This window comes from Schistocerca americana, chromosome 1, assembly GCF_021461395.2.
Source record: "Schistocerca americana isolate TAMUIC-IGC-003095 chromosome 1, iqSchAmer2.1, whole genome shotgun sequence".
Classification (NCBI taxonomy): domain Eukaryota; kingdom Metazoa; phylum Arthropoda; class Insecta; order Orthoptera; family Acrididae; genus Schistocerca; species Schistocerca americana.
The window spans coordinates 433,082,950-433,099,326 of NC_060119.1; the positions used below are offsets into that span (position 1 = coordinate 433,082,950).

At 45.0% G+C, this 16,377-nt stretch overlaps 1 non-coding gene across 1 annotated transcript; it reads left to right on the forward strand.

The window, feature by feature from the left end:
* The first annotated feature begins 3,385 nt into the window (after nt 1-3,385).
* Trnal-caa lies at nt 3,386-3,460 on the forward strand. Its single transcript has one exon. It is a non-coding gene; the product is annotated as a tRNA-Leu (tRNA).
* Nucleotides 3,461-16,377: the final 12,917 nt, after the last annotated feature.

The following is a 16,377-nucleotide window of genomic DNA, read 5'->3' on the forward strand; positions in this document are numbered from 1 at the left end:
ATTTTGTCGTTCTTGGATGATATGGTACATCGACGGATGTTCATGAGGCATGCGATCAGCAGTACGAGATCGTACTATCGCCCCTTCCAAATGCCGTCGCATGAGATTGGAGATTTGGGCCTTAGCTTGGTTCATCCTTGTATGGCGCTCAGGGGAGGCTGGCATCGTGCAGCATTCTCGTAGGATCCTGTAGTAAAAGTCCATAGTGCTCTTCCTCCAGGCGACAACATCTTTGCCATACCGGATTAAAGTTTTTCGAAGAGCAGGTTTTGCACACTGGATCCACCAGGATATGGTAGACGGATACGTGGGTCGGCGTCTATTACATGTGATCCAAGTGTCTTCTATTAGAAGTCGACAGTCAGGTGAATTAAGAAGTGCCGTGTTCAGTTTCCATAAACCACGTCCGTGCCATACTGCCTGTCTTGTGAGAACAACATCACAGAAGTAAGCCTCATGGTCTGAGAAAGCAACAGGCCAGATTTCAGCCTGTCGAGTGTGTTGAATTAGGGATCGCGAGATGTAGATGCGATCCAGTCGGCTAGAGGAGTGCGCAGTGTGGTACGTAAAGCCCAAAAGATCACCGTGAACATGTCTCCACGTATCGACAAATTGTAGCCGCGTGACGACTGTTTCCAGAGCTGCGCATGGTGAGTGACGCGGCAATTGATCCTGAGGTCGCTGGGTGCAGTTGAAGTCTCCACCCATGATCCAGTCATCGTGTGGTCCCATAAAAAGGGGTGTGACTTCATTCGCGAAGAAGGCATTGCGTTCACGACGGTAGCTGGAGCCCGACGGCGAATAAATATTGATGATGCGTACACCAAAGAGAGTAAGGGCCATACCTCTGCCGCTGGGGAGGTATAGGACATCTTCGGCAGGAAGACCTTCGCGTAAGATGATGGCAACACCACTACCGGTGTCCGAAGCGGGAGAAAGATGCACCGTGAAGCCATGTGGTGGTGAAAAATCGGCGACATGCACTTCCTGAAAAAGCGCAATATCTATGTCCGCATCATAAATCATATCGCGGAGCAGCGCTAGTTTGTGGGGCGCACGAATGGTCGCGAGGTTAATCGTTGCGACACGATAATGCTGGTGTTGGAGTCCCACAGGCACAGGCGGGACTTCTTCTTCAGGAGCGAGAGGTCGTCGATCTTGCCGGTCCGCTGAAGAGGCTGCTATTGTGGAGAGTTTGCGGGCCCTGGCGCAACCGATGGGGGTGCCCCATCATCAGCAGCGTCCGCCCCAGTCCCTTCGATCTCCACGTCGTCCGCCCAGGAGACTGATGCTGCGGTAGGGCATCGGCTGTGCACGTCATCCACGTGGAGAGGAGACGTAGTTTTCGTCTCATCGGATAGGCTCTCTTCAACGTCGACCTGTGGGGGCGACGGCGTCAGTAAGGAGGGGTGTTCGTTGCCAGTGGTCGCCTGTGGCGGGTCTTTCGCATCAGCCTTTCGGTCATCAAAGATCGGTTTGTCGTCCATCTTCGGGTCTGCATCCCCGGTATCCATCCGTAGAATGGATTCATCAGGGGGTGTACGGCTACGTTTCTTCCTCTTTCGTGTCGACCCTTGTTTTCGAACAAGTCGTTCAGAGTCCGATTGCGGGTGGCTTTCGTCTGACTCCGGACCAGTCTGAAGGAAAGCAGAAGTAGGTACCACTCCCGGATCAACGTCCATCTCAGTAGCATTTTCAGTCACAGTGCTGCGATGATTCGGCAGGTTAGGATCTGGCGTCTGGGGCACCTCAGAAGGAATCTCAGGAGCGGTTGCATCTACCTGATCAGACGACGTCAACGGAGCAGGAAGACTCTGTGTAGACGTGCTACCTTCCTGGGCAACCTTGGCGTATGTGACAGGGATCTGAGTCATCACCGCTGGGGACGCTTCCTCGCCGACCGGCGTCTGGATCAGGCGGCGTCGCATGCAGGCGGATCTGACGTGGCCTTCTTGTCCACAATCCGCACATGTTCGGGGTTGGCCGTCGTACATGACAATGGCTCGCACCCCGCCAATTGTCAGGTATGATGGAATATGTTTTTTCAGTTCAATTTTGACCTGACGCACACCATTAAGGACATGGTAGGTCGTGAAGGTTTGCCATTTTTCCTCTACGTAACCGATGACGTTACCGTATGGTTGTAACGCAGAGACAACTTCGTCCTTCGGCACTTCAAAAGGTAGTTCAAACACCCTAATCGTGCGTTGACCGTACTCTGCGAGTTCAATTGTTACGGCTCCGACGTGACCATCAGAGTATTTGAACTTAAGTCCATTGGCATGGCGGCGAATAACATCTTCACACACCTCGGTGTTTGTCATTTTAATATGAACGACACTACTCGTAATCGAAAAATGGATTCCGATAACGTGGTTAGGATCTAAACGAACTTCTTCACGTATGAACGTTTCAACTTCATGTGCACGAGGTCGCGCATGTTCAGCTGGGAAGGAAACTTTAAGGGTCTCACGGCGGTAAGCGCTCGACATGTTGTTCACGGTGGACGGACGCAAGCCTGAAAGCTACGACGCGGATGTAAACAACGCCTGCAGCGGAGCACTGGCCGGCGTGCGGGGCCGTCCGCACGCTGCCACGGCTGAGAGCCGACTACCAACTGAGCTACCGAAGCACGACTCACGCCCGGTACTCACAGCTTTACTTCTGCCAGTACCTCGTCTCCTACCTTCCAAACTTTACAGAAGCTCTCCTGCGAACCTTGCAGAACTAGCACTCCTGAAAGAAAGGGTATTGCGGAGACATGGCTTAGCCACAGCCTGGGGGATGTTTCCAGAATGAGATTTCCACTCTGCAGCGGAGTGTGCGCTGATATGAAACTCCCTGGCAGATTAAAACTGTGTGCCCAACCGAGACTCGAAGTTTCATATCAGCGCACACTCCGCTGCAGAGTGGAAATCTCATTCTGGAAACATCCCCCAGGCTGAGGCTAAGCCATCTCTCCGCAATATCCTTTCTTTCAGGAGTGCTAGTTCTGCAGGGTTCGCAGGAGAGCTTCTGTAAAGTTTGGAAGGTAGGAGACGAGGTACTGGCAGAAGTAAAGCTGTGAGTACCGGGCGTGAGCCGTGCTTCGGTAGCTCAGTTGGTAGAGCACTTGCCCGCGAAAAGCAAAGGTCCCGAGTTCGAGTCTCGGTCGGGCACACAGTTTTAATCTGCCACGAAGTTTCATAGCAGCACACACTCCGCTGCAGAGTGAAAATCTCATTCTGGAAACATCCCCCAGGCTGTGGCTAAGATATGTCTCCGCAATATCCTTTCTTTCAGGAGTGCTAGTTCTGCAAGGTTCGCAGGAGAGCTTCTGTAAAGTTTGGAAGGTAGGAGACGAGGTACTGGCAGAAGTAAAGCTGTGAGTACCGGGCGTGAGTCGTGCTTCGGTAGCTCAGTTGGTAGAGCACTTGCCCGCAAAAGGCAAAGGTCCCGAGTTCGAGTCTCGGTCGGGCACACAGCTTTAATCTGCCAGGAAGTTTCGTATCAGCGCACACTCCGCTGCAGAGTGGAAATCTCATTCTGAAAATTATTCTTGTTCATACAAATTCAACATTGTCATCAGTCTATTCATTAAATTTCTATACAGAGTTATTTGAGATTTAACTAACGCATTTGTGTGATTTTTATTAATTTACTGACGGTTTTCTGCAAATGAATGTTACATGCGATTACAAAAGCTTTCCACGTTATCATTACTCTCGTTCCTGAGAACCCTGTACTGTTAATATTACACGTCATCCCATTATTCACTTAATTAAGTCCTCCATCTCATTTGCAAATGAGTTAACATCGAAATAGGATATATTTAAAAATTTGTGCCTAATCACGCTAAAAGCTGTATAGATACATATTAATTTATTAACATATACAGTACACTAACTCATCAACTTATGAATAAACAAACACAAGTTTCCTGTAATTCCACATCGTGAGCAATGATTATACAGGAGCTGCACTCTCTTTCCACTCATAAATGTTACCAGGAAATATATTAACTGGGAAAGAAAGTTCACAGCCTTGAGTACTCAGCACAAATAAACGACTTTCATAAAAAACTAAATCTTTTACGGAAAGTAATTACCCATTGATCGAACAGTTTAGATTAGATGCAGAAAACTGAATTTAACATACTTGACAGTTTGTCTAGTGGATGTTAAACTGAAGGAATACACAATGTTCGAAACGGGGAGCTAATTCTTACATTATTACTTTACTATATCACTGCAATATCCTCAAATATTCTCTGGGAGATAATTACCATATCTATGTAGTATTCTGACTAAATTTATACGCCCACCAAAAATTCTTCACCCTTTATCACAGCGCAGCACTTGCAAAAATCGTTGTCAGTTACCTGATGGATTTACGGGAGTTCCAGTCTCCATTCTTCTTTACAGTTTTTACTCTCTCATTGCTCCCCAGGTACCATGGAGTTTATTCCCTGTGTTTTAACACTTCTTCCCTCATCGTGTCTCTTTTCCACACGTTCCACTACTCATCTATTCTACAGAGATCCACCTCATTTCCTATCACTCCACCTAAAATGCTACCATTTTCTTTTTCCGGTTTTCTTACAATCCATGAATCACTTCCACACATTTCTCAGAAATTATTTCACCAAATTAAGGCTGATGTTTGATATTAGGAAACATCTTTTGGCCAGGAACGCAATATTTATCTTGATCATCAAATATGACGTTAACTTTCTCAATGTCCTTATTTCTGTTGCTTCTCATTACTTTTATTTTTTCCTGTTTATTGTTAACCCATATTTTTTACTCATTAGACTGTCCATTCCATTCAACAGAATCCGTAATTCTTCTTCCCCTTCACTGAGGATAGCCACGTTACCAGTGAATCTTGTCATTAACATCCTTGCACCCAGAATTTTAGTATCACTTGTGAACCTTTCGTTTACTTCTGTCATTCCTGCTTCGAAGTATAGATTGAACACTAGGGGCGAAAGACTACATATCTGTCTTGCACTCTTTCTAATTCGAGCACTTCGTTTTTGGTCCTCCTTTGTTATCTTTTGCTTTTGATTGTTGTACATACTATATACCACCGGCCTTTCCCTATAGTTTATACCTTTTTTCCTGAGATTCTCTAACATAGTGCACTATTTTACACTGTCGAATGTATTTTCTAGGACGACAATCCCGTTACCGTATCTTCACGTATATAGACATAAAATCGTTGAAGTGAGCAATGTGTACTGCTGGTGAAGTCTTATTACAGTTAGTGAGCTTACTTTGCATCTGCTCTGTATTTACATATGAAAAGCCGGCACGCATACGAATATTTGTACGGTCCGTCCCGATTTCAGGAAAATAAAGATGAACGTACCTTAATGTACTTGCAGCGTTCGGTGACAGGACAAAAAAACATGGTCGAATCGTTATGGGTGTTTACAGGTGTACCAATGGTTCGACGAGGCCTGTGAAACTTGAAAGCTATTGATCAATCATTGTAGGTGTTTCATCGAGTTGTGATTTTCCTTGATATGCTGGTATGTGACCTTACGAACGACAGCAAGTTGTCAAGGACAGGCTGCAGAAATTCAGATACGCCCTTAGGTGGAAGGTGCAACGTAACACCTGAAAAATGACTCAGATTCACCATTATAATGTGAGACAACTTCACCGGCACTAGAAGAAGTGAACACTTAATGTGGCTGGCCCACACTGTTCCACCCACCATAACGGCCCTAGGACAACTGTCTGTCTGGCCGTTGAAAACCAACAGTCGGGAATTACGATTTGATGCCTATTTTCCCGAAATGTGTTAGAGAATTTCATTGAATGATGGTGCAAATGCGTCGCTTTTAGACGGATATACTGAATAGGAACTCTGTCTGCGGTTAGGTAACGTTAGTTGATGACGAAGCTACGAACCGTCGTCAATATTTCCAGTGTCACTCTGTGGAAACCACAGTGGCCGAGCGGTTCTAGGCGCTACAGTTTGAACCGCGCGACCGCTACGGTCACAGGTTCGAATTCTGCCGTGGGCATGGATGTGTGTGATGTCCTTAGGTTAGTTAGGTTTAAGTAGTTCTTAGTTATAGGGGACTGATGACCTCAGAAGTTAAGTCTCATAGTGCTCAGAGCCATTTGAACCAAGATGACTGACGTTTTGTGCACATCTTCTCGAAAGAGTTATTTCTATATAGGCGTAGCGAATCTTTTATGAACACATATTTTTCTTTCTTGTGTGTGCAGTTCCGGCAAAGAAATCACCTCGAGCACCCAGTGAATACAATAGAGTCATTATGTTTTCTGTCTTTGAACAGGTTGTGAAATCAGCGTTTTTCGTAACACATACTGCGTAACGATCTCTTGCACAGCGAAGCGAATATACTCATGTGAACAGAGAAGAGCATTTCACTTCCGTTAACAAAATGAGTAAGCGTTCAGAGAAACAGAATTACAGCACTGTAGCAATATTGTACAGCATATCTTGAACTGTAATATTCTGTTCTCCCTGGCGGCAAACAAATTTCTCGTTGTGATTTTGCACGGGTACAGAAAGGACTACTTTTGAGAAACACGGCTTGCACACTGCTATTCGTAGAAAGTTTCTGAAAAACAGTATTTCAGTGACAGGGCGCAGTGGTCAGTACGCTGGACTCGCATTCGGGAAGACGACAGTTCAAGTCCCCGTCCATTCATCCAGATTTAGGTTTTCTGTGATTTCCCTAAATCGTTGCACGAAAATGCCTCGATCATTCCTTCGAGAGCGGACGGCCGAGTTCTTTCCACGTGGCTCAAATATTCCGAGCTCGTGCTCCGTCTGTAATGACCGCGCTGTCAACGAAACGATAACTCTAATCTTCCTTGCATCCCTTTTTTATTTTATTTACTTCTTTTTGGAAAACAGTTGTAGTAGATGAACAGTTGGATGCCACTTCAAATTTTTTAGAAAGGCCTTCGATACTGCACCCTGTTGTTGACTTAGCACTCAGAATATGATGACACAGAGAATTCTCGATTCTCGCAAATATATGAGTGATTCAAAGAATTGTTTATTAATGTATCTTAGTCCATAAAACTGGATTGAAACGACTATTAATTTATTTGACGACGATGCCTTCGACTAATGGAACGTACCGACATTGGACGGTTGTATCGAAATCCAGAAATGCTTATAAATATTTCTAACTCGGTGGAATGAATAGCACCTTGCCTTGAAAAGGAATAAATGCCAGATAGTGCTATTAACAAAGAGGAAGAATCCTTTATCACCGTATTATAAGATAAGTGGCTATCACTGGGGCACTTTAAGTCATACACATATTTGGGGGTTGTATTTAGACACAGCAGGTTATGGTAGAAACGTATAAAATAAGTCTTATGGAAGACGAGTGGGTCTTAGTTTTGTTAGAAGAGTCCCTCGAACGTTTCAGTGTATTCGAAAATGGACGCTCTTATAAAACGAAAATACGCCAAATTTTTGAGTGTTATTCCAGCGTTTGGTGTCCTTATCACATAGACAAGAGCCGGCCGTGGTGGCCGCGCGGTTCTAGTTGCTACAATCTGGAACCGCGCCACCGCTGCTGTCGCAGGTTCGAATCCTGCCTCGGGCATGGGTGTGTGTGATGTCTTTAGGTTAGTTAGGTTTAAGTAGTTTTAAGTTCTAGGGGACTGATGACCTTAGAAGTTAAGTCCCATAGTGCTCAGAGCCATTTGAACCATTTTGAACATAGACAAGATAGCAGACATTGGACGAATACGGAGGTGTTCTGCTGTGGTCTAAGAATGCTACAGAGGTCCTACGAGAGCACATGCTCGAGAAAATAAACTGAGAATTTGTTGGAAGAAAAATTATGTTGTTCTCATGAACTAACGTTTCGTCAAGCTTAGAAAACGTGTCTCTGAGGCATTTCTACTACTTTCGTAACATATTTAGCTTGGCGAAAATGAGAATCAGATAAGAGGGATAAAAAAGTTTACAGTGGTATACGGACAGGCAGCTTTGCTTCGTTCAGTACTGAATCATAATATCGGTTCGAGCCACTGGATTAACTGCAGTTTTCATCTCTTAGTGACGGCTTCCCTTGAGTATCACAACGGGGCAGCCGTGGGGCTGTCTGAAGGCATTTAATCAAACGTGCGGCTCTCTGACGGATCTTGTCTCGCTATCTTTTACAGATGCTAACAGGAGTCGCTCGCCGAGCGTGGCATCCAGTGACCGTGATGTGATTGTAGGTAGCTTACCTTGAAGAGCATGCTCACGCCATTTAAAGACTCACTGGACTTTCTCCCACTACCTTCAAGGTCGCGTGTTGCGTCTACTGAGTCGCCACACTTCCCAGTTCTGCTGCCTTGGTCGATGGATGTGGTCCTACTGCCATTCTTTTCTTCACCACGGTCTGGTTTACAAATAAATGATAAGCACCTTGTGTAGCCTGTGATTACGTGATTCGTGAAAACCACTGTTGTTTTGGTGGATCCCGCTAACTGAAACTTCTTTTGGATTCTCACCTGTTGCTTAATGCAGTTTTCGCTAGTGGGCTTTATTTTGACCTGAGTTTTTAATGTGGATCAGTATCACTGGTAGTAGGAACATGCAGAAGTGATTATGAAGAACAGACGATTAAGGACAGAGATTGATTTTTTTTAACCTGTATGTGAGTCTCATTTCGAATGATTAGATGTTCGAACTCCTTTGTATTAGAGCATATTAGAGGATATTTATAATTGTGCATTTCTTTTATTATAACTGATCGGTTGTTCAAACTGATATAAAACATTTTACCTTAACGTTTCTGTGGGTTAAACGGGAACAGTTTTTCTTGCTTTAAATTTGTTATGCTAAGGCCAGAGACCAGTTTATGATCTGTTTTAGTGTGTGTTCTGTGTATGTGTTAGAGTTCGAACTGAATCAAGCAATTGTGTGATGAGTGGGATGAGCTCTAGCCTGTAACCTTATACTGGCCAATGCATCAACTTTCAGCTCATGTAATTCTGTTTCAAGACTGTTAAACAGCGCGTCTGTTCTCAGCTCCTTTGTGAATTATCGTTTTAAACAGCCATTTTCTTACTGATTACGCACATTAAAAGAGTTCCTGAGTAAACTGATCTCGGAATTTCAAAATTTTGCGTAAGTATTTTTTAAATGGTGGGTCATGTAAAATATTCTAAATAATTGTGAATAGTCTTTCGAGTGCACGTGGGGCAAGCTCTTAAATGTTTTGGAGGTTTAAGATCCACTAAATATTGGAAAAAGAAAACAATTAATGATAGAATGTTTGTGTTTGTTACATCCAGTGCCTTACCGCTTCCAGATCCAGGTCCGCTATGACTTCAAATAGGGGGAATGAAATATTCTGAAAAATTTCAGTTAGTTTAATGAAAAACCGACTTCAAAGCATTGCGGCTTGTGTAATGTATAATGTGATCCTGTGATGATGTTCAAACTTTCAGGAATGTTGGATAGGGGTAAATAAATCAGTTTGAGAAAGGGACCCTGGTACGTAAACGATCGCGTCTAATATTATGAGTGTTAGCGAAAATTGCTCTGATACCTCTGGCTATGAACTACTTCTACTAAAAGCTCTTTGCTTTTCATGGTAGGGAAGGGGTAGTATGGACCAGAAAAAGAAAAATTTGTGTAGTAAATATGAGCTTTAAAATGCATATCTTAAGAGCTATGAGCATTTCTTCATCTGAACTACTGTCTAACACATCTCTCCTTCTGAACAAGTGTTCATGGCTTTCAAGGCATGCACTTTTAACTCCATGTTTGCTAGACATTTTTCTTGTTTTGGTCAATAATATCTCCTTTCAAAACATCGGACGCAAGGAACATATATAGTTCTACTCGGTCGTTTCTGGATCAGAATCCCTTACCTCTTATTGATAGCATTACTATTGTCCATCTTTCCTGAAACTTTGTAGCATCACCGATGAATCACCCTGCGTACACGAAGAGTCGTTTAAGACGTAATGCTTCTTTTTCAATTCGTGGAAGGTTCAAGATTTTTGACCGATGATTTGTGCATAGGTTTGCATACAGAAAGGCACGTAAATATAATATATGATTAAATCCCTAAATTCTTGTAACCATACGAGAGTTGGGGATTTTATTTATTTATTTATTTTTTGTAATGTAATGATACTCTTTCATAACAATATTCGAATGTGCTGGGAAAGACGAGTATGGTGATACTACACTTGTTAAAGTTAGCGTTGATGCTTTTCACGAAAAACGAGAAACGCGCTAAAATAGGACGGCAAAGATGCGGGGCAGCTCGTTGTTTCTACAAAAGCTGTCCACTTAAACATGAATGTATGTACACATTTTCAGTACTTATCCTAAGCTCTTTGTAATGCTCTCTAAGTTAGCTTTTTCCTGAAACTGTATCTGTGTCGTATAAAGCATAGACAAGAGGAAATATAATTACTGTTTAGTAGCCTCGGCCTACATACTAGCTGCATATGACAACGAAGTCTAGTATGAGAGCGCTTTTGGTAGCGTTCGCACCGCAATAATCGATTACGAAAGCTTTGTCTTTCGGTTTTAGCACATCTCGAGACCTTGGAACGTCAACATTAACAAGTGTTGTTTCACTGTACTCATGTCAAGTGTTCTCCAGTTTTGTTACAAAAACTATTTAGCTCCTTAAAAAATAATTTTTTTTGGTTCTGTATCTCGGTTGTTACAAGAGTTCAGAGTGTTAAACACGCATCAGCATTATGTGCCACTATTGCCGAAAAGCTCGTTTCGGTGTCTTGAGCCTTTCACGAAATGGTGGTGTTACGTCTTTCATCTGCAAATTGTAGCATATTATTTATAGTAAAATAACAGAGCGTCATTGAGAGGCGATATACACCACATCCCTCTGTAACTTCTGCAGAATCGCGTTTAGCCTTCTGGTCGAGCAAACCAAGAAAATTTTCTCTTCATAATCGGCGAATAAATTTCTGTAGCGACTCCTTCTTTCCTTGGTAATCTGACCATGGGTGTGTTTGTTTTAATATACGGGGTGTTCAAAATCTCCCGCTATCATTTTAATAAATCGTAACTTGGAAACTGTTAGCGGTAGAACGTTGTGATTTAATGTACTCGTAGAACGTTTAGCAGTTCTCGAAAGCTTCTCTGTCAAACCAAAACTTCTATGTGCTCACTCGAAGAACTTCAAGGCGATGCTCATGTTCTGCCGATGTACGGGCCAGTATTGCAGCGTCAACGGTGTGGCTGCTTCATTGACACGTGTTCGAAGGGTAGCAATGTCAAACACTGGTGTTGTGTACGCGCGATGCTTGACGTAACCTTACAAAAATAAGTATAATGGCTTGAGATCGAGAGAGCACAGGGGTCATGAAACTATATAATGACGACCCATCCACCTCCCAGGATATATGTTACCAAGCACATCCTTCCAATGACGGGCGTACCAAAATGGTGGAAGATGACGGACAGCTGCAGCTCTTCGATTTGTGGCAGCAGGAATTGTTCGAGATTGTTCGGATGAACATTTCCCGTTATGGCTTTCTCTGCGAATAAAAGTGGGTCCGTCACCCTATCGTGCATTAGGCGACACCAGACACTAAGCTTCGGTCCATCAGCGGTGTAGAAACGTGTCTTGTGTCGGTTTTCGGATCCCCAAACGCTAAAATTGTGGCGATTCACATGTCTGAAAACGTGGAACGTTGCTCCATCTGAAAACAGGCTCTTCGTAAGGTAGTCACTGTCAGCATACAAGGAGACGAGCACTGAAAAGGCTAATGCGTACCGCAGAGGACGATCGTTTGGCTGCAGTGCTAAGACCATTTGCACTTTTTACGCCAAAAGGCGTAACTGCTTATGTAATACTTTACAGACAGCTGATCTTGCTTCCCGTAAGTCTCGTGATGGAAGACGAACTGACTTCTGACGGCTGCGTTGAAATGCACATTGCATTTTATCAAGACTAGCTTGAGACACAGGGGAACATCCACTTCGAGGTAGTTGTTTGACGCATCCTGTCTCTAAGGTTCGATAAGGACAGAAACTGAAGCAATGAAATGAAACTTGTGCCACAGCCTGAGCTTGAACCCGGGTCTCCTGCTTACTTGGGCAGATGTGCTGTCCACTACAGCACCATGGCACTGTCTGTGGCCCAATTAGCTGCGAGGACTCCTTTAGTCCAGTGACCTCACTAACACAAACCTCAATAACTGACACCTTCAGTCCATTTTCCCGCTCTTAAATCGTCAGTATTGCTGAGGCTCTCCAATATTAAAATAGCTCCTTAGCTTTGTACATACTGGGGAAATCCTACCTGGGCACAAATTTTATTTGGTTGTTTCATCTTTTATGCTTGTCGAAGTTGAGATATGTCTCCAGGAAAACGGAATTCCAACTTTTTTTTTTTTAATTTGTGGTGAGGTCTTATGGGACCAAACTGCTCAGGTCATCGGTCCGTAAGCTGACACACTACTTAATCCAACTTAGACTAACTTACGCTAAGGACGACACACACACCCATGCCAGAGAGAGGACTAGAACCTCCGAAGGGGGTAGCCGCACGGACCGTGACAAGATGCCCTAGACAGTGCGGCTACCCCGCGCGGCTCCAACTCATTACGATTTTTTTTTTGCCGGTGGTGCCTTTCCTTACTAGCATCAATAATTGCAGAGCACCATTGTCAGAAATTTGGATTTTGCATACTAGATGACTCGTTGTGCCGTTTCCTGGTAGGTCACCATTTTATTTTTCAGTTCAAATCTGCGACGAAGGAAAAAGGAAAATTTTGAGAGCTGCTACACGTTTTATGAAAAACGACGGCTCTCAGTCTCCAACAGGTTCTTTGTTATGATTTTTTGAAATGATAGCGGGCTTTATAGACTTTCTACACAGCGTAAAACGTACGAGTCGTCAATCGGAAAACTTAAAGGAAAGTCTCGTAGAGTGGGTGTTAATGTCCCCGCCGGCACTAGAAGCAACAGGACGAGCGGCCTCTAGAGCCTCCGTCTGCGGAGTCTGAGCTACAGGTACAGCTGCGGTCACTAAGAGGACTTAAAGCCGCTAAGGGTCCGCTAAGGGGCCGAGTAATCCGATTCGCGCTCTGACGTAAGCCGACTCGGAGCTACCCGATCGCCTCGCAGCGATCCGCACGCCGATCACAGGGGCCGAGAGAGCTGCCCCGAGCCCCTGACGAGCGCGGGCGCGGCTTCTTCGTGTCAGGAGCTCTCTGGAGGAGAACCGAGTGGCGTCGGCGGTGGCGGCCCACTTAGGCTGCCGCTGCCGGTTGCCGGCAGCGCCCGGGCCCGCTCTGGCCGCCTGCGACTGCTGAGTAACGAGAGAGGGGCGCGAGAGGGACTGCAAATTGAGTTGGCCGGCCGCGGCACGCTGCGACAAAGGGCCGCCATTACACACAAATTGTAAAGCTGTTACCGGCAAACTGCTGCGAGCAACTCGGTCGCCGGCTCGGCACGACGCGGGCCATTGGCCCGATCTGCAGCAGCACCGCAGGCGGACGGCGGTGCAGTCGACCCCACCGGCCACTTGCTGGTTCGCCGACGGCCTGAGCGATGGCGGCAAGTCCTACGGGCCGTCCATCGCGTGCGGAGCAGCGGCGCGTGTTGCGCTCGTGCCGCTAGCCTGATCGAGGAGGATCTATATTCCACTACGGCTGGGTAAAGTACTTGCTAATGCCTCGCGCGATAAGTGTGCCCACTATTATTTTGCTTTTTACGTGCATCCACAGCTGCCGCTCTACCTGTGGTTTTACTTATGCCCGTGGCTACTGCCACTATTTGTTATACAGTGGAGTGACAAAAGTCATGTGATAGCGATAGGCTGTGTCTACGTGAAATGAACTGCATCCTCTGCTTCAATGGAACCGATCATTGACTGGAGCTGTTCTTGTGCCGTGGCGTTTTGCTGGAGTGCCAGCGTATTTGCAGGTACCTCGCCTTCGCGCTCTTATTTTTGCTTGTGACGCGTACTGAGCCATGGCTGCCTTATCTTAGCCGGAGGAGTTAACTGGAGGCTCTCGCGAAGAACGAAGTCGGTTGGCGTTCCATGTTACTTGAGGCCGGAGAGAGCATGTAGTGGAGCGGGAACCGACCACGTGTGTGGGGCAGTTTGGTGGAGAGCCTTTCCTGTCGCCTGGAAGGAGGCTTGCTGCTGCCCTGTGTTGCGTGCTGATGGTTCCGGGCACGGCTGTCTACGGTCGTCTGCTGCCTTATTACTGCCTGCTGTACCCGACGCCAGCCATATCGGACGTCCAACGAAAAGTTAACTGAGATTGTACTTAGGGCATGTGTGTGAAGGTGTTGAGGGCTGCTACCTCACTTATGGTAAATGTAAGCGCATGGGTGTTACCATGGAAGTAAAGATGTGCCTGTAAAGAGTTCGTCGCGTTTAAGAAAGGTGTTAAATATTAATATAATGCACGAGCGTGGCTCTTCCAGCTCTTGGGAGATTGTTGTTTGATGTAATAAGCTGCAAGGCTCTAATCTGTTTATGAAATATACTGCGTTGGGGTGTTTGGTACCCTTAGCGCAGTGAACCCCAGTAAAACTGAAATTTTCAGAATTGTGCTCGTTACGGTTTTTGCTAAACAGTGGGGCGCAAGAGTTCACGTAGTTTAATTGTGACTGAGGCTGGAGTGCCCGCTGACCTTACTAGTAACTGTAAGTTTTCTTTCAATCTCTTAATAGTAGGCAATTTCTTTAAGGTTATTGATAATATTTGCGCTGTTGGTTGTAACCAGCCTGTGTAGTTCATTTGTGGTGGGGCAAAGGCAGTGGGCCGTTTTATTGGTGAATAATTTAACCTTTTATTTAATATCTTTTGGTGGTTGTTTACATTGTCCCTGAGGACCTGTTTTGTGCGCTTGTTAAATGTTACAGATGGTCTTTTGGAGTAATCGCTACCTTTCCACCTATGGGTAACGGGGCTGTGAAATCCTGGGTAGCCGGAGATGACTCCGCGTCGCGGCTCGAGAACTGGGGCTTCTACGGACTGCCGGCTTCCGCCTTGGCTCCTCCAAGTTAAGTTTTCGTTCTGCCTTCGAGCGACCTGGTGTCACTCCTCACTAATTAATTCTGGTGCTAATTATGTTGGGTATTTATTACATTTATTATATTTATTAAACTTTGTCCGAAGAGCAACATACAACTGTGTATTAATTTAAGCCATCAGACGCATAATTGTTAGTGGTTTAAAAATTTTCTTATATGTCAGATAGACTTTGTTTCATAAAAGACATTGGTAGCAGATTCACTAAATGTTGTGCCTTACTATTCTCATTACTTAGAGTAATCATGATTAAGATATTGTTGTTTTAAAGGAATGTGATTATATGATTGTTGAATAAAACGAGTGATAACGAAAGGGGTTCAGTCCTTCCTGTTTGTTTCCCTATTCCCTTGTAGAAAAATGTCTCAGTTATGTTTGGCTACTTGGAGACTATTTGCAGGCATTCATTGACTGTATGCTCTCAAACAAGGATGGAATAGCTATGGATGACAATGTGCCATGTCACCATGCCACAATTGTTCCCGATTGGTTTGAAGAACATCCTTCACAAATCTGGCGAATAATTTGGCCACCAATAGAGCCCGAGATTTACAGGACATAATCGTGCACAAAATCCTGCACCGGCAACACTTTCACCATTATGGACGGTTATAGAGGAAGCATGGCTCAATATTTGTGCAAGGGACTTCCATATACTTGTTGAGTCCTTGAAACGTCAAATTTCTGGACTGCTCAGGGCGAAACGAGATCCGATGCCGTATTAGGAGGTATTCCAATACTCCATGACTTTTGTCACTTTAGTCTTATCCGCCACTGGTACCTCTTCATACATCGATGAAAGAGACCATGACCACCGTAGGTTCAGCGGCTCTGCCACTATCCGATCGCTAGCCACTTGTGACTGGGATACTACGAAGATGGCAATGTAAGCAGCCACGGAGTAGGTGGAAGTGAGTTCGAGGCTGTGAGGCATAGGGAAATACTATTACATTGCAAATACATCGAGTTTCAACACAACACGTGAGACTTCTGCAAAACTACTTGTATCCATGTGCCTTCCATATAGGTGCTGCCGACGAAGTGTCCTACAAAGGTCGGTGCTTGGCCCAGTCCTATATACATTGTGTACTGGAGAAATCCCAATAACACCTATTGTTAAACTGGCTTTATACGCTGATGACATGGCCTTGTATACCAAGAGCCGTAATTCACATATACTGCAAAGAAGACTGGGCGAAAAATCGGTGACTAGACGATAAAACGGTGGCTATCCTTGAACCAAAGCAAGACGCTAGCCATCATCATTTCGAACAGTGTGGTACCACCAGTTCTGTCGCCCATCATCGTTACGGGATTTGGGTGTCACGTACCAGTTCATATAAATACATGGCACGGCTCTT